Here is a 23,978-nt window from a genome sequence, read left to right as displayed (position 1 = left end):
GAAAGATGGTAGAAAAATCTGAGCCTACTTTTTTAGCTGAAAAATGAACTTCTATATAGGAAAATAGAGAGAATACAACAATTTAGGGATATTGTGAAAACAAAGAGCTTTACAATGGAAATTCAGTTTCAGAATAAAGCTAGATGATCCCCTGGAAATCTTGTGATCTATGATGAATATCTTTATATATTTCTGGTCAGATCCAAAGTTTAGAAATACAACTTTAGAGATTCTCTCTCTCTTTCTTTCTCTCTCTCATTCTCTCTCTCTATGTATATGTATGTGTATGTATATGTATACATATGTTTTATATAAAACTTATTTTGATTTTATTTATATAAATTTAATTATATATAAATGTTAATATAAATTTAATTAGATAAATAATTAAATGACAATCTCATATATTAATTTGTTAAAATTAAAAATCAAATCAAGAATCAAGAATGAAATTATAATATACTCTAGTGGAAATAGATGGCGTAGGTTAAAATTACTCTGCAGGTAATGGTCATGCTTCATAAGCATTGCAGTTAGGTAGGAATAGTTAATTACTTCACTGTCGTGACAGGTAGTACAGTTATTTTCTGTAATGCCAGAAGTTAGACCACAGAATAGCCACTTTCAGATCAGGTCTAACATCAATTGTCTGAAGGCTGTGTCCTAAGTGTGTGGTACCTTTAGCAGTAGGAATCGACCCTCAATCTCTGAGCCACATCCAAGGATTATACTGATAATCTATACTGTTTTAGTTGCATGAACTAACCTGAACAACCATTCAATAGGAAGGTATTTGTTTGTTTGTTTGTTTGTTTGTTTGTTTGAATGAATCTTGAGTACTTGGAATTTTGTTAGTCCATGTCTATGGTTCTTATACACACACACACACACACACATACACACACACACAGAGAGAGAGAGAGAGAGAGAGAGAGAGAGAGAGAGAGAGAGAGAGAGACAGAGAAACAGAGACAGAGAAGTTATATACACATATGTGTATGCATATTCTTGTGTATGTATTATATAATTTTAAGAAAGTTAAAAATAGTATTATTCCTTATAAATCTATCAAACATTCTGGTGTTATTTGTTGCTATTCCCTCTCCTACTGTTTTGATCTTCTCCCTCCCTCTATGTTTGGAGTTCTCTAACCACTGTTCCTTTTCTACCTCATTTAGCCTGTATTCTGTTCTTGCACTACTAAGACAGCCTTATCTATTTATGGTCCCTTTATAGTTTCCTGGTTTCTATGGTTACACTATGTTGTATACTCATATCTGAGAATTTAGAGAGAATGATATGACATGAGAAGAAATATATACCATTGGCCCTTCCACGTTTGGTTTCCTTGACCCAATATGACCTTTCCTATTTTCATCTACTTACCTGAAAACTTTTATGATTTCATTACATAAAATTATCGAATTGTCTTCCATTGGTATATGTACCACCTTTTCTTTATCCAGTCATCTGTTGGAGGACATTCGGACTGTTTCTATTTTCTGTCTATTTTGGATAGGACAGCCATGGTCATGGCTGAGCAACTATTTGTAAAGTTTGACACCAAGATCTTTAAACTAGACCAAAGAGTATCATACTTGGGCCATATAGTATTTTTAGTTTGTGAGGATTCTCCATATTTATTTCCAGAGTAGCTGTACCAATTCACATTCTCACCAAGACTGAGTGAGGGTTCTTACTTCACAAAACATAATCAACATTTTTTTTAGTGGTTTGGTTGATCTTTGCCATACTGAGTGGGGTGATATGAACTCTCAGAGTTGTTTCAATTTGCATGTTCTTAATCGTTAAGCTCACTAAACAGTTTTGCAGTCATGTCTTAGCCTTTTCTCTTTCTCCTATTGAGAACTGTCTGTCTGTGTAAAGAAGTGACACAGTGATCCTGTCATGTAAGCTTTGTCTTGAGAAGCCCACTTAAAATCAGGAGCATTTTCAACAATCGATTTAAATGTGAGTGTGTTGACTTTTTAGTCTCATGCATACATGATAACTTATATGAGCATTTTAAAGGCTAATGCTGTTTGCTATCAGTGTTATATCAACTCTGTTGAAATAAAAGCTGTTTTTAATATATATTCTGTCAAGGCTCCTGAATTGTGGATATATGATAAAATTTACATAGTTGCAATAACAAACACAGTTATTAGTAACGAGGCAAAAATTAAAAAAAAATCCTCATGGCGGCATTTCAAAGTGTTAACTTTGCAAAAAAATGAAAATCTGCAGTGCAACAGATTGAATAAAATGAGCAATGTGATGCTTGCCACACAAACACATTTTGTCAGATTTTCAACTTCATCTTTCACGAGAATGGCACTAATAGAGCTTTTAAACATTTATGACAAGTACAACTAGTCTTTAAACTCTTGTCATCAAACTGTCACTGGTACTAGAATTCGCATATAAATTCCAGCTTCCCCGCCCTACACCAAGTGAACAAATCAAATAAGTACTTGTTTTTCTGGATGTTCAAAGAGCACTTGAGGTAAACAGGGTATGCTGTGTCAACAGCAAAATGCAGAAGCAAGTTGCTGGAGATGCTGATCCCGTAAAGCATGTGTGTGGGAATATTGTGAAGTATCATTTTCAAGGGTGGCTCTTCCCAGTAACTGAGGCATGACCTGCAGTCATGAGGTTCATATGATCCAGTAAGCAGATTTTCTAAACTACTGGTTCACCATGTGACTTGTCCATTATCACCACCAGTTCATGCCATTCATGCCAATGTAACGATCACTTCTGAAAGCATTCAACTGTCAGACTGACTGGCTGGCTGCTTCTTACTCTGTGGAAAGATTATTGATTGCTGATGTTTACTAAGCAAGGATGAGGCAATAAACCATGAGAGCTGTTGATAATTCAAGAGGCAGAGCTAGTAATTATCTAAGGATCAGGAGGATTATTACATCTATGGACTTGTTAAATATGACTGATTGCTATCATGGTGTTCCAATGACTGTGTGAATTTTAATGCACTGTTATTGATTTTTTCTTTCAGTTTTACTAAATTTTAAATTGACAGATTTTTTAAAAAAAAAAAAAAACTGCAAATGTCCATTCTACCTTTGTCAAATACAGTTACACTTAATTGAGAATTTATGGACAGGCCATCAGTGAGCTTAGATTGCAGAAGTTCATTTCAGGGCAAAACTCCCACAATGTACTCCTTCACATCCCTCTGCATGTGCTCATATTCCTTACTCTGCAGATGGAACACACACTGGCATCAGAATCTTGGATCACGTACTCCAGGTTCTGTTGGTATTTATTAAGAGACAAGTGAAAAGCACTTATTTGTATGGATGAACCTCTCAGAATGAGCTGTGGTACTATGGTGACTTTCTCTTCATTCTTTTTTAAAATAAAAACTGTCAAGGAGACAACTGTTTCAGCAGTGAAAATATAACAAACCTTCAAAGAATACTGGACAGTTCCAAAAGCATGAAATGTGAATTTATTAACATGAACATAAATATATTCGCTATTATTATTGGCCAATATTGTAACGTCAGAGACATAATTTTTGTGTGTTTTTACAATAAATGTCTAACAATGGGCAGAGAGTGAAAGAGCTTGAAACATTCAGTACCTTGTAACATGTCTCCATCAAATCTCACACCTTTGGTCCCAGAGACTCTTGTGGAAGAGGAAGAAGAAAGATTGTAAATGCAAGAGGGAATGGAATATCCTAAGGAAATAACTTCTTCTAACATAGATGACAGCTTGCAGACATATGAACTCACAGAGATTGTAGCAGCATACATAGGGCCAGTACCAGTCTGGGACAGAGAGTGCCATGATCTCCAGCACTGAAAAGAAAAGTGGACACAATATGCCATCCCTAACCCAGAAGATATCTCCTTTTGATAAACTATCACAAAGGAAAAAATAGGTTTGTTTTTGTTTTTTCCCCAATGGAGTGTTACTGGGTATCCAAACCTTTCTTAAGAGCACCCCCCCCCCCCGCTACCCCCGAATGAATTGGGGAGTTTTGCTTTTATTTCTATTTTGTGGAAAAGTTTTAAAGAATTGGTATTAGGTTTTCTTGGAAAGTCTGATAGAATTCTGCACTAAAAATATCTGTTCCTAGACTTTTTTTTGGTAGGGAGACTTTTAATGAATGCTGATGTTTCTTTAGGGGTTATGGGACTATTTAGATAGTTTATATAATCCAGATTTAACTTTGTTACCTGGTATCTGTCTAGAAAATTGTCAATTTCATCCACATTTTCCAGTTTTGCTGAATATAGGCTTTTATAGTAGGATCTCACACAAAGACACAAAAAAGAAAGAGGACTCCAGACCAGTTTCCCTTATGAATATCAATGCAAAAATACTCAATAAAATTCTCACAAACAGAATCAAAGAACACATCAAAACAATCATCCATCATGATCAAGTAGGCCTTAACCACAGGAATGCAGGGATGGTTCAATATACAAAAATCCATTAACATAATCCACTTTATAAACAAATTTAAAAAAACACATGATGATGCTGAGAAAGCATTTGACAAAATCCAACACTCCTTCATGGTAAAAGTCTTCGAAATAACAAGAATTCAAGGCCCATACCTAAACATAATAAAAGCAATACACAGCAAACCAGTAGCCAACATCAAACTAAATGGAGAGAAGTTTGAAGCAATCCTACTAAAATCAGCGACTTGACAAGGCTGCCCAATATCTCCCTACCTATTCAATATAGTACTCGAATTTCTACCCAGACCACTAGACAACAACAGGAAGTCAAAGGGATACAAATTGGAAAGGAAGAAGTTAAAATATCACTAATTGCAGATGATATGATAGTATAGTTAAGTGACCCCAAAACTTCCACAAGAGAACTCCTAAGAGAAAAAAAAATTCAGCAAAGTTGCTGGATACAAAATTAACTCAAACAAAGCAGTAGCCTTCCCTTCTTCAAAGGATAAACAGGCTTATAAAGCAATTAGGGAAATGACATCCTTCACAATAGTCACAAATAATGTAAAATGCCTTGGTGTGAATCTAACCAAGCAAATGACAGATCTGTACAACAAGAACTTTAAGTTTCTGAAGAAAGAAATTGAAGATCTCAGGAGGTAAAAAGATCTCCCATGCTCATGGATTGGCAGGATTAATATAGTAAAAATAGCCATCTTGCCAAAAGCAATCTAGAGATTCAATGCAATCCACATCAAAATTTCAACTCGATTATTCATAGAGTTAGAAAGTACAATTTGCAAATGCATTTGGAATAACAATAAATCCAGGTATCAACAATAAAAGTACTACTAGGGGAATCAACATACCAGATCTCAAGCTATACTTCAAAGCAATAGTGATAAAAACTGCATGGTATTGGTACAGAGACAGGCAGGAAGATCAATGGAATAGAACTGAAGACCCAGAAATAAACCCACACACATATGGTCACTTGATCTTTGACAAAGGAGCTAAACCTGTCTATTGGAAAAGGGACAGCATTTTTAACCAATGGTGCTGGTTCAATTAGAGGTCAGCATGTAGAAGAACGCAAATTGAGCTGGTCTTAAATACTTAAACAAAGCTCAAGTTAGAGTGGATCAAGGACCTCCACATAAAACCAGATACACTGAGCCTAATAGAAGAGAAAGTGGGGAAGAACCTCTAACACATGGGCACAGTGGAAATGTTCCTGAACAGAACACCAAAGGCTTATGCTTTAAGATCAAGAATTAATAAATGGGACCTCATAAAACTGCACAGCTTCTGTAAGGCAAAAGACATTGACAAAATGACAAAATGGCAACCAACAGAGTGGGAAAAGATCTTTGCCAATCCTACATCTGATAAAGGGCTATTAGCAATATATTCAAAGAACTCAAGAAATTAGACTACAGTCTAATAACCCTATTAAAAATGAGGTACAGAGCGCAACAAAGAATTTTAAGCTAAGGAATACTGAATGGCAGGGAAGTATCTAAATAAATGTTCAACATCTTTATTCAACAGAGAAATACAAATCAAAATAACCATGATATTCCACCTTACACCAGTCATAATGGCTAAGATCAAAAACTCAGGTCAGAACAGAAGCTGGCCAGGATGTGAAACAGGAACACCTCCATTGTTGGTGTAATTGCCAGCTGGTACAACCACTCTGGAAAGCAGTCTGTCATTTTCTCTCATAATTGGACATAGTATTACCCAAGGATCCAGCTATACCACTTCTGAGCATATACACAAATATGCTCTAACAAACCACAAGGTCATATGCTCCACTGTGTTCATAGCAGCCTTATTCATAATAGTCTGAATCTGGAGAGATCCCAGATGTCCTTCAACACAGGAATGTATACAGAAAATATGGTACATTTATAAATGGATTACTACTCAGCTATTAAAACAATGAATTTATGAAAATTTTAGGCTAATGCATGTAACTAGAAAATATCATCCTGAGTGAGGTAACCCATTCACAAAAGAGCAAACATGGTATGCACTCACTGATAAGTGGATATTAGCCCCAAAGCGCACAATATCTAAGTTACAACTCATAGACCACATCAAGCTCAAGAAGAAAAAGAAAGAGCAAATGTGGGTGCTTCAGCTCTTCTTAGAAGGAGTAACAAAATACTCATAGAAGAAAATATGTGAAGACATAGTGTGGAGCAGAGACTGGAGGAGGGATCTTTCAGATACTGCCCCACCTGGGGATCTATCCCATGTGCAATCACCAAATGCAAACACTGTTGTAGATGCCAGGAAGTGAATGCTGACAAATCCTGATATAGCTGTCTCCTGAGAGACTCTGCCAGAGCCTGACATATACAGAGACAGATGTTAGCAGCTTAACATTGAACTGATCACAGGGTCCCCAATAGAGAAGTTAGAGAGAAGACTGGAAGACTTGAAAAGGCTTGCAGTCCCAAGGGTAGAGCTACAATACCAACCAACCAGAGCTCCCAGAGTCTAAACAGTCAGTCTGGGAACACACATGAAGGGAGGAGGAGGCATGGAATAAGGGGATTCCTTGGGGGGTGGGAGAATGACAAAAGGGATAACATCTGAAATGAAGAAAATAAATTACCCAATAATAATAAAAATAATCAGGTTACTGAACTGGCTATTGCTGTCAAACATTTGAGACTTTTTGTCAACATTTTAATATTACCCATATTACTTGGCTTCCTAATAATTGTGAAGGACAAGGGACTGTGGTTGGTTCCCATGGAACTTTAAAACAGTATCTTCATAACATAAAAAAGGGGGAGGTATATCCCCATACACCATAAATTTATTCAAATCATGTTCTTCTTATTTTAATTTTTTAAAAAACTGGATGCCAAGGAACTTTTTGCTGAGTGTCTATGGTACCCTTCAACTAGGCATACTTATGCCTAGGTGAAAGGGAAGGATCCACTTACTGGCATAGGGCCTGATCCCAATCAGGTATTTAATATGGGGAAGATGGCAAGTTTCTATTTTATTTTTCTGCAGGATGCTGAAGGAGCATGGTAGCTGCCAGAGTGACAAGGGAGACATGCTGATGCTAGGACAAAGAATGATGCTGACCTGTGAGCTTGCTGAGTGCCCTGACAATGGTGACTGGAAAGCTGTATTGGACATATGTTCATAACCCACCTTCACTTGCCTATATCCCATAAGCTGCCTTGCCTAGAGATTTTAGAGGCTGTGGAACAGAGAATCAAAAAAAGAATTTATAATGACTCTTGTATTTTTTTTTAATGTGATCAATTAGGAGTTCTTTTGAGTGTCATGCCAAATACCATTGGATTTATGTTACTTCTACAATCTACAATGATAGTCATTATAACTAGGAAGAAGTTTCAAGACACTTGCAGTGTATTTGGCATAATTCTAACACCTCTCTGGATGTTTTAACTTTGCATAGTGAGCTTATGAATTTAAAGAATGCTGCTCTGCTGAGCTTTGATGCAGCAGATACTGCTGATAAAATTACCTATGGCGTGAGAACAGTATTTATATTTTGTTCAAGCTTCAAGAATGCCATATATAGCTTGATCGTGCTAGCCTTTTTTTTTTTTTTTTTTTTTTCCCCCCTGGGAATACTTTTATTCCTGCCCATTGTGTTAAAGCTTGTATTTTAACAATATCAACATGTTGGTAGCCAAAGTACAAAGCTTGAAACTAAAAATGAACTCCCAGACAGGGTTATTATTTTAACAGGCTGGCAAGCCAAGGATGGGTAAGATTCTACACAGAGCCTAACTTACCTAAGACACACTTACATTGCTTTTGATAATGCATAGTCCATGATGGGTAAGGAAGGCATTCTTTTCAGAATAACTTAAGACAGGCTCAGTCTTGTTTATGAAATAAAAAGTGGGGAGTAGAGCTTTTGGGGCTGCTTGTCAAGAATCTGACATTGGCCAAGGACAAGAAAGTGGGCTTCAGGCAAGAATCTGGCAATAGGCTACAACTAAGAATTAATTTCAGGCAAGAATCTAAATCTTAGGCTAGAACAAAGAAGTAGGTTTCTTGCATGAAAATGACTTTGTGCTAGGACAGGGAAATAGGCTCAGATATTTTGGTCATCCTGATATGCCCTTAGAAATAGTGATCATGGGAGTGATCAAAGAAACTTTGTTTATTGCCTTGCTTGTTCTTTGACTATTTGAATCTATTCTATTGCTAGTTCCTCAACCTAGAACTGACCTTGATATTTGCATGAAATTAAAATGGTTTAAAATAAAAAAGGAGGAGGGGAGACTGGATAGAGAGGCTTCTAGGGAGGTGGTGGGAATGGAGAAAGGGAATGGTATCTGAAATGTAAATAAATATCCAATAAACAGCAACAAAACAACAACAACAGCAACAACAACAAAAAGAGCAGGCCCCATGACTAGCAGTAGGTGGTCATCTCTAAGTGTGCTTAGTGTTATTTGATTTTGGGGGGAATCTTTGTCTCATAATGATTTGTCAGAGCAATTTTTGTTGTTTGTTTTCTTTTGTGTTTTGATTTGGTTTTGTTTGTTTGTTTTGCTTGTTTGGTTCTTCAGAAGTTCTTATGTATATATTATGGTTTCCAGTTCGGTCTGTAACAAAGCGTGTCCTTGCTTATATATATGTTTTTTGTGTGCTTTTGTTTTGCTCACTTTCTACTGTTTGTTTTGTTATATCCCAGTTTGCTGCTTTTCTTTTATATTATATTATTTCATTATTACACTTTAGATGCCTGGTTTTTTTTTTCTAAGAACAAAGAGAGAGTGGCTGTAGATTGGTATAAGAGTGAAGATGGGTATGGTCTGAGGTGCATCTAGGGAGGGAAAACCATATTCAGAATATATTGTATGAGAGAAAGTCTATTCAGTAAAATAAAAATAGAAAATAAAATAGCTATCTGCTTAAAATATAAAGGGAAGAATAGTAATTGTCTGTCATATGCATTTTAAAAATATATTCTTTTTTCATTTCAAATACATGCTAGAGATAGATATATTCCTACTTAAAATTTTATGTTTATAGTTTTAAAACTGAGATAAACACTTCTAATATTCTGTGAAGCAGATGAAGAAAGGCAAGAAACATGGGTAAGAATGCACACTAACTAACAAACTTAATGCAGCAATTATTCCTTTGTTTTTCTTACTGTGGTCTCATTTTGCCTAGATACCATAGAAACGTTTTATATTATTCCACCACTAAAATAACTCTGTGAGGTATTTTTGAAGTTTATTTGTTATTTGAATAAAATTTAGGCTAATCCAGTATCTTCTGTAAAGGTGGCTATTTCATAAATGACATATCTCCTTCAATAAATATCTGGCTTCTAACTAGCTGCCTCTAACTATACTGTTTTCTATGGCTCCAGAGTTTGGAGGTTAATTTTTTGCAATCTATTTTTTTTTTTTACTTGTTCATGTAATATTATGGTGTAATAACTCTATTCTAGGATTGTATTTAAAGGAAGCAAAGGTTAGATTCTTGCTCCAGTTTTCTTTTACTTATGCATGTTATAAGAAAAAAATATAGATGAAAACTTCTATAAAGTTATAGTAGCCATTTGGATTGAAATATATAGAGCTTTGCTTTGAACTTACACTTTCACTATCAGATACATTTCTATGCAATTACCCACCACAAAAAATGAAAATCTACAACTGTCAGAGTTAAAAGAACAACTAGCTTTATATTCATTTTCATAACCCATTCTTGCTATTTGTTTGACTCCTTCCTCATCCTATCACACGTTACTTTTTTTGATCTCTTATATATGTGCTACATTGTATGCACAAGTACATTTGTTCACATACTTACATTATTAGTTAGATTTACCATGTAAGGAAGTGCATGCATTTATTTTTTCTGATTATATGACAGCTATAAATATTTTATGTTTTAATTGTTACTTGAAAAACAATTGAGATTAAGTTTATGTTGCAACTAAATAGTATTCATATATAATTTATATATGAATTATACATTTATACACACACACACACACACACATATATATATATATATATATATATATATATATATATATATATATAATTTGTATTGTCCATTTCCATGTTGATGATCTATAAAACTTGTTTCAATTTACTTCTATAAAGAATAAAAAACAATAAATTTATTGGTTGTTTTTCTCTATGGTAGGATATGTGATTCTCTCTATTCATGCCCAAGGGTTTGATAGCAAGATTATATGATAGTTTTATTATTAAATTTTTAGATAAACATTCAAACTGATTTTCACAATGACTGTATTAATTTGTATTTCACCAAGAGGAAATAAGATTTTCTTTCACCCAGCATCCTCTCACATGGCAGAGTTTTATTTTTATAGCATTCTTACTTTTATATATGTGTGAATAACATTACTGATATTATTAAAAGTAATTAAAAGTATAAATGCAAACACAACTGACTTGAATATGTGAATAGTTTATAAATGATGTTTTATCTGAAATAGCAATGACTTGCATAGAAATACACAAAATATTTTTTTTTGTTTGCTTCAATCAATTTCTACAAACCAAAAAAAGTTCTTTAACTACTATTATGTAAAAGGTTATGTTTGGTATAACAATTTATATGGTAGATAAAAGTATGAGTAGTTGTAGACATGATACATTTAAAAAAAAACCAATTCTACATATTACTCATCTAAATGTGGTGATCAGCTTAACAAAGTTGAAAAAGCAGATGGATTAAATGAAATGTAACATAGCATTTTCATGAATAGACTAAATTGCATTCCATTAAGTAAAAATAGCATTCTGAAAGAGATACGTGACTTGATCTCTTGTTTACAATCATTGATTACTGAATTTCTGTAATGTTTGTAAATTGTCTTGTGTGATTGACAGAACATCTGAAAGAAGACATATTTTGATATTCTAAACAAGCACATTTCATAACAGAAAACATATAACAATATAAATATAGATTATAAGTTTAGTGAATAGTAGTTTATCAAATGTGGATAAAAATCAAATACTGAAGGTGTATTTTATGTCATAACTAATTGCTCATAAAACCTAAGTCATAGAGGGCCCTGGACAGCACAGAATGCATACTGTTATTCTGATTGGGAGAGTTGGTGATGTACTTCTCATTTCGAATCAGGTATTTCTGGTATCACTTGCTTTTGCTGAGGCTTTATTAATTTTTCCATTTACACAGTATGTATGCATGTTCATGTATCTTTATGTTTCAATGCCTCATAACATAGTAATCTTTTCTATTTCTAATTGGTTGGTCTTCATGATGTGTGCCTATGACATTTTTTGACCAAGATTACATTACTGCTGTAAATATCCTGGCATCTTAGTCTATTTTATTTTATATTTAATCACATTTATTACGGAAAATCTACACATTGTTGAATCATTACTGTCTTCCCTCATGGCTTCTTCTTGTATTTCTCTTCTTGGTTGTTCTTGTTACCATGGTCACAATTCTCCAATAAATACTTTTATTTTCTAGGTAGTTCTGAAAATGTATTGTATGCTCATTCATCTCACCCTATCATTGTAAAGTATTTTCATAACTTTTGAAGATTTAATGGAGAAAATTAATAGGCTATCCAGAATTGTACCTAGAGAAATCAACAGATATTAAAAGAATCCCTCTTACCCAAGATACTTTACTCATAATTCATCTAGCATAATGGAAATTTGATTTTGATCTAAATTATAAAATGCTACTTTTTTGAGGCCCTAAATATTTGAGAACATTATGATGTGAATTAAGGACCTACCCATGTTACCCCCTTTCTGTACCCCCTTGCCAAGAGTTCTTAACCACACCCCTGCCCTTTGCTTCTGAGAGAGTGCTCCCCTACCTCACATCACCCTCACCCATCCACACCTATTTCACACCTCCCCACCCCCTTCTCCCACCCATCTCCTCTCCATCTTTCTTTTCTGGGCAACAAGTTTCTACAGGATTAGGAACAGCCTCTCCCACTGAGGCCAGACAATACAGTCCTCTGCTTAAAGGAACTTTTTGATGCAAACAGCAGAAACTCTTACAAAGATCACAACCAATCAAAACACAGGTTTTTTGGAGCCTTGTCAACACAAGTATATCTACAAAATACTCCTGCGGGTATAGCTCTGGGAACATTATAGAAAATATGACGGAAAGATTAAGTGATCCAGAAGATCAGAGATTTTGATGTGAAATTCCAAATCTTTGTAATATCAGAAGCCATGTCACACCTTAAAGTATCCTACTAAACATTAGCTGAATTAGAAAAACAATGATACAGTTGTCAAAGTGGGTGGCAAACCCCCATGAATCCTCAAATCCAAACCAAGAACTACAAACAACAACAGCAAACTCAAAACAATGAAAGTGGGAGAAATAGTCTTCTCCTGAGAAGAGAATACCAATTCGTAATTGTATACCAAATGAGCATCCTAGGGAACACATATATGACTATTATAATGATCAGGTTAAATTTATTCATGTGGAGTCATAAACATTTCAGTACTTTTCTTGTTTTATATCCTAGTCTTAACTTTGCCATTAAGACCCTATTGCTCAAGAAATCATACACTATGCACCTCAAAAATCTCACTTATTAACAATCACAGTTCTCAGTTGAGAATTCTTTGTTTAGCTCTGTACCCCAATTTTAATAGGGTTATTTGGTTGTCTGAAGTATAATTTCTTGAGTTCTTTGTATATATTGGATATTAGCCCTCTATCAGATGTAGGATTGGTAAAGATCTTTTCCCATTCTGTTGGTTGCCGTTTTGTCATTTTTGTCAATGTCCTTTGCCTTACAGAAGTTCTGCAATTTTATGAGGTCACGTTTGTCTATTGTTGATCTCAGAGCATAAGCCATTGGTGTTCTATTCAGGAAATTTTCCTATGCCCCCATATGTTTGACTCTTTCTTCTTCAGCTAAGAAAGTTTTGTTGCTGAGGAAGAGCTATGCTTGCCTCTGTGTATTTATTTTCATGTCAGTTACCTATGGACAATGATTTTTTTTTGTAAAAATCTGGATTTCAAATTGTGGTCATTTTATATTTCAAATTTGAAAGTTCCTTGTGAATAAAACATTCATATATACTTTATAAATCACAATAATAATTACTTTCCTAGCCCAATACAGTACTGTTAAAATCATATGTACAATTACGTTAAGCAACTGTGTTGATATTTTGGTACAATATAAACCTGAGTTAATTCGAAAAAAAAAACCACAGTTACAAATAACTGGTATTAACACATGTAGAACTCACACTGAAAATAATTTATGAAACAATATTAAATTCTACTAACAATTATTATATATGTTTGAAGAATAATTCAGTTAACAACTATATAATAGAAGATAAACTTAAATGTTTTTAATAAATTTAATATAATTAATAATTCCCACCAAATTCAAGTTACCTGAGGTTTAATAATTCAAACATAGGTTAATAAAATTCACTTTCAAAATAATATTTGCAGAATATTCATGATATTTTTTAAATAATTAATCAATATTTAATTACAAAGAAAATTTAAGTTATGCAACAATTTAAAGGCTCACATTTATGTAATTTTAAAATTTCAATATGTTTTATAAATATATTATTTAATCATTCTGGACCTTGGAAATACCTTTTATAACAGTCCCCTTTTCTACTTATTTTACTTATTTTCTCTTCTCTTTTATTATAAAGAGAATACTACTAAGTTACATACTGGAAGTTTGAATGTAAATTATCTATTTGATTTTTCTTATTTTGATCCTAAGGTTATCAGTCTGAGGTATTTATTCTTATGTGACATAAAAATATGAATCCCTTTTGATAATTTATATGACACTAAGTCCTGCATTATATACAAATTTGATTTCTTGCTCTCAATATAAAAAATAATCTGGTGCTAATGGGCTTTCCACCGATAAAGTATCAGTAATATTTCAATTTCAGTTATAATTTAACATGCCAAAACTTGTCAAATTCTACTGTCAGACTGAAATTTTTGATTGAAAAGTGACACATTTTTCATTTTTATAATTTTTTTATAAATAGGTTTATGAATAAAACCCTTCTATTCTATACAAAGAAATGAGAATAATTGAGAGGAAAGGAACCATTACAATATGATTGTATAATTGCTGACCTGTAGAAATACAGGATACTCATTTGCTTATCTTGCTCATCTATCAGATTCAATGGAAGATATTTAGCTTTATAGGTATCAAAGCATGACTACATGAACTAGTGTTGGACCTAAGTACCTGGAATTTGAGATAAAGCTCTAGTCACAGGAACAATGTTTTGTTGTTGTTGTTTGTTTCCTTTTCATTTTGTTTTGACAGAGGTATAAGTATATGCATATATTTAGTTATAGATTATTCTTGTCATTCTAAGTAACATTTTCAGAGAACATTAAATCCACATAATATAAAAGAGTAATACAGGGAACAAGCTACTAAATTGTTTCATTTAGCTCCTCCATGGTATTTTTTTTAATATTTTATTTACATTTCAGATGCCATCCCCTTTCCCCATTTCCCCTCCCTAGAAAACCCCTGTTCCATGCCCCCTTTTCCTTTTTGCTTTTATACATTTTTTAAAATGTTAATCAAAGGCTTTATAAGTTTGGTAATGCTCAATCAGAAGTGTAACCCAATACCCAACCTAGATATATAAACTATCTTTGACTGGTGGAAACACGTGAACATCTGCCTCCATGCCCCCCTCTTTCTCTCTCTTTCTCTCTCTTATCACCTAGCTTCACCCTTCCTGTTAAAATAAAACTTTTCTCTCAAAATGCAATTAGAGCATAATTATTCCTAATTGTACCAGGGAGGTACAAGATAGTCCTAATACCCAGTCCATCATTTTGTTGACTAGCCAGAACCTCTGTCATCTCTCCTAACTAAAACATTTAGTTTTGAACCTGGCTTTTTTCCTGGCTTTAGAATGAATGTCAGCTGAAAACCATCCACTCAGATCTTTTCTCACAAAGTAAATACCTAGGATTGGCTATGAGACTACAGGTCTTCAACCCCATCAGAAATCCAGAATGACTGAGTTAACTGAAATTATGGGAAGCACTAAGCATAGCTTCTAAAACTTAGCCAATTTATAGAGACCGCTGAACACCTGGAAAGTCCCTATACTACCAAACGTCTCCATGGTATTTTTATTGGCTTGTTTTGCTACAACTTTAAGCATTTTTTTTTTCATCATAAAATTTAATTTTTTAGATGACTTGCATTTAACAGTCACTGGGAGCTCTTTTAAAGAACCTGCTGTATTTTTAATGCCTAAACTTAAAATGAGTGCATACCTATTTTTTTGAAGAGAAGACATTTATTTAAGAAAATTGTATAATGAAACATAAGTACTTTATTTCTTACAGAGTCTGCTAAGACCTGAGTATGACTAGACATGCATTTTAAGTCTTCTTATTTATAGTTATAAAGATATAATTGATCTGAGCTAGTTACAGATGTCTGTCAGGTGCCTAATGTAGGTTTTGGGAACTAAACTCTGATTCTCAGGAAGAGCAGCAAGCAATCCTACCACAAATCCTCACTGCAGCTCACATAATTTTAAATTTAAGGGCAGTATGGAATTTATAATGAGAATCTGTGTCAGTTCTAAGTATCTGATAGATTTGTTTTAGTTTCATTAGGATATTTTTTCTGTCTTCAGTGATTTTATGAGATGGACAATTGGAATTAGCATTCTCCTCTTGTTATATATAGTCAATAATCATTATTCCCAATGGTTTTGTTTAACTATCTTGATATTAGATAAGTATATAAGTTAGATAAGTTTCAGAAAGATTAACTAGATTGTTATAAGAGACCAAATCTTACCAAAAATACAAATTGGCACATATAAATTATTAAATTAAGTATGAACAAATTAACCATTTTAATATTTATACTCAGTACATATAAATATTACTGGTGATAATTTTACATTATTACTTAATAATATTAGAAAATATGATTTGTACATGTCTTTATCATACAATATATAACAAAAACAAAATTAATATATTTTTAATGGTAAAAAAATTATAAACCCATAAAATATACCATTTATGAGTTTATTGTTTACTCTCTCCAACTCCATGGAGCCACATGATCCAATTAAAAACAAGGTCTAAGGTATTTATCACAGTCCTAGTTTATATAAAACCTTGGCATTTTCTGAGTAAAAGGATAGAGTTAGAAGTAAATTTTCTTAAAAGTTTTCCAAACATTAATGAGGCAGTAAGTCTTTCAGGGTATTTACCCAGATACCTTTTCTCTTTATCTGATAATATATAAGTTAAAATGATAGAAAAAAATTACTAAGTTTCAGTGAAGTCCAATGTAAGAGAAACCCAAAGACAAATGCTAAAAGCAGAGAAAATACAAGTGATTCAGAAAGATGTTTAGCTATTTTCAGTAATGTACTGTTTAAAAATAAATACCTTGTGTATTCATTATATTCTCATGATGGTAAGGTTAACCATGAAGGAATAAATTTTTCAAGCTATTACTAAACAGTTCCAACCTAGAAACTTTAATATACCATTGAATTTGAATATATATAAGTATTATATGTGTGTGTACATTATATTGAATATATCTGAATTTATTTTACTTTGTTTCTTATACAATATAATTCTGCCAAATACTTTCTGAATACCGTCTAATCAAATGGTGAGAATAATTGCAATATCTAAATGACTGCCTCTGATACAAACAAAGTACATGTCAGAGTTTGTGAAGGATTATGAGTCTGACCTTAAATAAGTTCCCTATTCTTAGGTCCATTTCAGGACTTGTTTTTATGAGATAGGGCTTTCCTTCTATGCCTAGATTATCTATAACTTTCTAGCCTTTTCATCTTCTTGTGTGTCTCAATTACAGGAAAATACCACAAGGCCAGAATGAAAAATCAAAATCATCTATCCTAAACATCCCCATGTATATTTTTAATATTTCTTTTATTTACTTCATAACCTGAATCTTTATATAAATTAATTTGTTTTTATTCCAATTATTATACTTATATAAGTGAATATTAAAATCATTAATATTCTATACAATAATTAGCATAGCATTAATATAAAATGAAAATATGAAATGATTTCGCTAGAATATCTGTTATTTTGCATTCTTTTTATGTATATACACATGGGTCTTTGGAATGTGATGTATTGGCATATAAGGAGCTTTGCCACATAATGCAATGGAATGTTTCAAGATTTTTTTCTCGTTAAATAGTTATTAAAGTATTATTTGAGTAAATTGACTTTTTCTCCTTTTTAGCAAGATCTAGACTTAAATTCGCTAGTTTGAAGCCTAATCAATACTTGGCTAACTGCTCCATTAATCCTCTCTCACTGCTTTTCTCTCTCATCCTTCCAGAAAGCAGTTCATTGTTGTTACCTCACAGCAGATAATTGATTTTCCAAGGTAATAACTTCAGGGCCTTATCACAGATTTCTTCCTTTCCTTCACCTGCAGGATCCAATCAAGTTTTGACACATAACTCTCATTTCTGACTATCTAAAACAGGTCATTTAGCCTTTCACATTAATGGAAAAGAAACAAGACTAAAAGATAAAATGAAGAGCTAGAGGCAGGGAAAATGAAGAGAAGGGTTTCAATTCTACATTTTTTAAAGTAGAATAATTTTAAAAAATGATGAAAAGTTGGTACTAAATTTTGAATTAATTCAGATTCCTGATCTGAGATGTTCATCAGGGAAATTGAAGGACTTCCCTTGTACTTAGTAATATGAACAAGAAAATGCACAGAGATACCAAACATACTCAAAATTACACCAAAAAAAATATATGGGTAGACCAAAGCTCATGAAAATTGTGCTGATTCAGTATTAGCATATTCTTACTAATATTGAGGCACATAGCTTTCCTTTAGGTCTGATTTGACACTTGCATGTCTAACATACTGATTTATTTTTACTGGGATTCTTGTATGCCACAACAATAATGTTCTGTTGATTGGCTTCTTTTGTTGATGTCTAATGGTAACTTTTAAATTAAATAATGTTAGAAGTTGATTCATTTCCATAAATACTTTTTTTTTCCAGTTAAAAAATAAAACTTTACTAAGTATTGTGTTGGTGATAGCTGTAGCATATAAATACTCAAGTTCCCAATTCTCAGTTTTAAAATATATTCTGCAATAAACATAAAAGAATAAATATGCTTAAAGGGTGTGGAATATTTGGTGTTAAAATAATTTGCTGTTTTGCTTTTCTACAGATGTAGTGATGAGGCAGAAGAATAAAACGGGTATGTTTAGGAGCCCATGAGATAGAGAACTAAACCTTAATATTGTCTCATGGCACTTATCACACTAATTCCATACTAAGCTTTTATTTTGTCTGTAATAAGCAGACATTCTCAGTACCAGTGATACCTGGCTGGTCAATCAAAGTGGCCTAGAAAAGGAATATATAGATTAGGATAAAGGAACACTCAAGGGACGGGTGAGGAGTTTAAGAAGATTGTATGTACAAGGTTTGCTTTCTCTGTGTCATTGTTCTCCACATTATGTTCAATTTTAATCTACCTCAAAATTTCTTACAAATTCAGTGAGGTTTTCAAGCAATTAAAGATAGTTTCAGCATATCTCTAATATCTCTAGCTCTATTATCATGCATTGTTAGTGTTTTTCATTTGTTTGTTTGTTTGTTTGTTTTTGGGGTTTGTTTTGTTTTGTTTTTTGAGACAGGGTTTCTCTGTGCCCTGGCTGTCCTGGAACTCACTCTGTAGACCAGGCTGGTCTCGAACTCAGAAATCCACCTGCCTCTGCCTCCCAAGTGCTGGGATTAAAGGCGTGTACCACCACCGTCCAGCATTATTGTTCTTTAAAGGGAAAATATTAATTGTATTTTGTAATGAATTTTGAGTATCTTTGCCCAATAATCTGATTCTTTGTAGACGTTTTGTGAATTATCATTACATAATTATACATAAAAGCATGCAAATATATACTCATTGCTTTAACAGATCTTTTTAGCTTTATGACTGAAACAGTAAGCCCTGCAATTATCATGCATAGTCTCACACAAAAAAATGATAACCATATTTTTAAGTCACTGTGTGGCTAAATTCTTAAATATCATTCAACAGGCTGAAGTCTTGAGTGGTTTTACTTAATATTTTAGGGGACTGTGGAAACTTTGGGAGGTGAGACTTGGATGCCTTTCATAGGTCATGAGTATTTGGAGGTCATGCTTTGACCGTGTCTCAGCTTCTGTCTGTGTCCCAGTCTGCTGCCATAATCAGTTATGACCTCACAGTCTTTCCTAAAGGTACAAATTCACTTGCCCATGACCCCTACTTTGATACCCTGCAACCACAAGAAACCATATGTATAAATGTACTTCTGTCTTGTTTCTGCTAGACCATTTGGTCACAGTGACACAAAATTAATTAGCATTCCAGTCCTTCATCAAGTTATCAACAAAATACTCAAGATGTTTCCATCCTTTGTGTTTTATGCTCACATGCAAATAGCAAATGAATTATGTATATTTCTAATAATCTTTCTATTTTGACTGCATTATTAGTAATGAAATAGTGTTAACTGTCTTACATGTAGAGTAGATGAATGCATTCATTATCAACCATAGCTAACTAATATGATAAGAATGAAATAAGTACTATAAAAAATTTGGTAAATTTTGAAAATACATTTACCCTCTTGCAAATATCTTTTTGGAAGCTTAATGTTGAATAAGCTCACCCCTCCCATCTCTTTCTGAACTCTGGCTGGCTGGTTCAGCTCAGCTGTTCTGGCTCAAAGTCCTCTCCAAGATGAAAATTCAATCAGGCTCCTCTGTTCTAACTTAATTGCTTTGCTTGGCAATCCTGACTCTGAATTCCACAAACTGAACAGCATTGACTTCCTGTACCTGAATTTAACTAAACTGCTCTGCATGCAACTGAACTCAATGGAACCAACTCCCAACTGCCTGACTCTCTCCCCCTCTGCTGTTCTTAAATAACTTCTCTTTCCTGTGCTATTGTTATGACAGTTAGACATGTCCTATCTCTGACTCATTTTGTCAAATCGCTTTCTCATTTGTAACTTTGTCCCTCAATTTGACATCACTTTCTAACATGGATGCTTTCTTCTACAAACTAACTTTACCTTAAAGATGTGTACTAAAGGCATGTCTGTATTACCCACAGAGCCAATAAAGGTGTGTGGCCTGTCTGCATTCCAACAGAATCGCACAGACCTACGTCTTTGGATGTGATCCCTTGACAGAGCAGCCATATTGCTGGATTAAAATTTCTGTATACCATATTTTAATTTAAATATTAGATACTTTATTTAAAAACACACTATTGTATATCTTCATCATTAAGATAAGAGCAGAGTTTTTATGGATACTGTAACTATTGTTAACCTTGGCTATGAAGATACAGGAACATAAATGTCATACATACACATATGTATGTCTTCCTAGTACTCGCTTAGGTTTTTTTGGCATCATAAGTACAAAGAAAAATGAGAGAAAGCTTATTATCCAAGCAGAAAGATCAGTTATATATTATTACATAATAAGGTATATCCATTTGGAATCATCACTTAATATACTTAATTCCAGAATTCTAGAAGCTGAGCCAAGAAAATTCTGTGTTCCAGGATAGCTTGTGCTATATAATGAAATCCTGTCTCAAAAAAGCAAACCTGAAGATCTCTCTGCATGGACTTTTGTTGACAGTCTACTACTGATAGACTGTTTTCGATGACTCTATGTGAAGGTGATGATTAAACCAACCAACATGCATCCTAAGCTCCTAAGCTTTGTAAATAAACCAGAACCTAAGTGTGCTTATTCCAATGAATAGTGGGTCACTAAATATATCCAAACTTATTTACATAATTAAATTTGATCAAATATTTTTTCTTTTATATATAAGAAGGAAATCTGACATAAAATGAAAAGAAAACAGCTTGAAAACAGTCAGAATAAAAAATCTCAGTTAGATTCTCATCTTTATGTTTCCTTTAGTTCTGTCTGGAACCTCAAAGGTCATTGGGTGATTACTTCCCTCTTTCCATGAAATTACTTTGTACATTCACCATGAAAACCCAGCTGAGAAATAGATGTTAAAATGAGAATCTGTTGATTTTCTCCTCAGTAAACCTAGATCTCAAATATCACAGTTTGCAGAGAAATCTATCCTGCCTGTGACAGGACTGGCCTGGGTATTCCATTCATCACATCTTTCTCTAAAACTTCTCTCCGGGCTGCAGCCTTTTTTCTTCATTGTGACAAAACTGATGTTACTAGGATCTATGGGAAATTGGTTCAGTAAATCAGGAAGCACTGACTGTTTTAAACAAAGATCAAATTTTCAGTTCTTTTAGTCCTTTTCCCTCCTTAGGCCAAAATGTGTAAATCATAGTTGAGAAAAAAATAATAAAGCCGATTTCTTTTTTTCATTTTTGGTACCTTTACACCTCCTGTCTCTTTTTATGGACTCCTGTGTAAGTGAAAAATGGAAAAGTTTTTACCGTATATTGTCACTTAGTAACTACCAGCAATGAGTATTACTCAAGGTTCTCTCTTGCTCTCTGTTTCATTTAGGGTTCAGTATCTATTATATATGTAAATCACTAACACGCAAGAAAAGGCTGAACATTTGCATGGCTTGCATTTGGCAAGCTGGAGAGTTCAAGTGAGAAAATGATGCAGTTTCAGTGCAAGTCAAGGTCAGACCTGATGGGGGACAAGATAAGCAGATTTTAGTATTCAGGTTTCTGCTGAACAGAAGTCTAGAGTTTTCTGCTGAGGGAGAATAGGGAAGTTAAAATGAGTTCTTCCTCCCTAGGCCTTTCCATCTATTAAAGTCTGCAGAGTGCATACAATTCTGCCTTCATTAAAACTTAGATCTCTAATCACAGGTCTATAATCTAATGTTTTGATTGTTTAGACAAAAACCTAAAATCTGGCAGTTACTCACTAATTTCTATGGTCTTTGCTTTCAAAAAGTATCTGTGTAGCATTTAAGAGTGCTTACAATTTGATCTTGTACAGTCATAGGTAAATCAGATATGAAGTTTCCAAGGATCCATATATTATTTGTGACAACCTGAATGTAGATAGGCATATAGCTTTATAGCAATGAAATCAGGCATGCTGATAAGAAGGCAAAATTGCACTGTAGGGATTTTTGAATATTTTCATTTTTCTTGGATGAGAATTCTATAAACATATATGTTTCAATCAGCTCATCTTCATCCCTACCATTTAAGTCCTTACTGTTCAAATCCACAACCAGCGCTCCCTCTAAATTCCATGGCTATCCCCTGCCCTGGTTTCTGGTTTCTCTCTCTCTCTCTCTCTCTCTCTCTCTCTCTCTCTCTCTCTCTCTCTCTCTCTCTCTCCTTAATGGTGTCAGTACATGTGTGAGTGTAAGACCATAGTGTGGAGCATGAAGTCACTGGCCACATCCCTCAACAGAACTGACTCTCCATAAATTGCCAATGACTTCTCCGCAAATAGTGGGATATCTGTATTTTAATGAATTTGACATCTGTGGCTCCACTTTTGTTGTTCATATTTAACCCACTATAATTGATTCCATCACAATATCTATGTTTTTCTTAAGTAATATTACAACATTCTTGTCTCACAGTTACTTCACATCATAAAATCAAATACACTTCATTTTTACTTCCATTTACTCACTAAATAATCTGGACCATGTGTTCTTCCACTAATAGAAACTAGTTTATGAGAAATTCATTCACTTCCTTAGAGTTCTATTTAACTTGAGAGAGTCATCAGTTTATCTTACATCTTTCTCTTATATTGAAACCAAACACATTACTTAGGGGTTTAGTGCTTTTATTTTGCTCAGACTTTTATTTAATCTCTTTCTTCTAACAACTCTTACCACTCTGTGTTCTTTAGCACTCTTGATTCATTGCAGAAATCATTAAATTATGTTTTGTGACATGCCTTAATATATTTTGGAAATAGTTTAGATCATTAGACACAAAGGGCTACTGTGTTATTTTATGAACACTGTTGTACTGATATCATTTATGATAATGCTTTATTTCATGTTTTCATTTTCTTAATTTAGTGAGGTGTTCATTTGATAAGATAAGTAGGGATTTTAGAATCAATAGTTAAAGGACCATTAGAAAGAAAAACACCTCCTATAAACCTGAAGACATTTGTTCCTCTTGAATAGTATATGCAAAATCTCCACTCTAGACAGTCTATAGCTATAACAGAAGTTGCTGGTGTAAGTGATTTAAGTATAATATACAATTCTAAATATTTACCTTTCATGTTTATATAATTTGTTTTATGCTATTTTATTCTTGATATGCTCATATTTTTAAAAATTGACCTTATAGTGAAAACTTTAAATGATTCAGCTCCAGGGATCTGATATCTCTGGCCTTCAGAGGCACATAATATGAAGTGAATAACCATCAGACCCCTTCCAACACAACACACACATACACACAGAAACACA

The sequence above is a fragment of the Arvicanthis niloticus genome, chromosome 7 (genome assembly GCF_011762505.2).
Source record: "Arvicanthis niloticus isolate mArvNil1 chromosome 7, mArvNil1.pat.X, whole genome shotgun sequence".
NCBI lineage: Eukaryota > Metazoa > Chordata > Mammalia > Rodentia > Muridae > Arvicanthis > Arvicanthis niloticus.
This window is presented reverse-complemented; position numbering follows the sequence as displayed.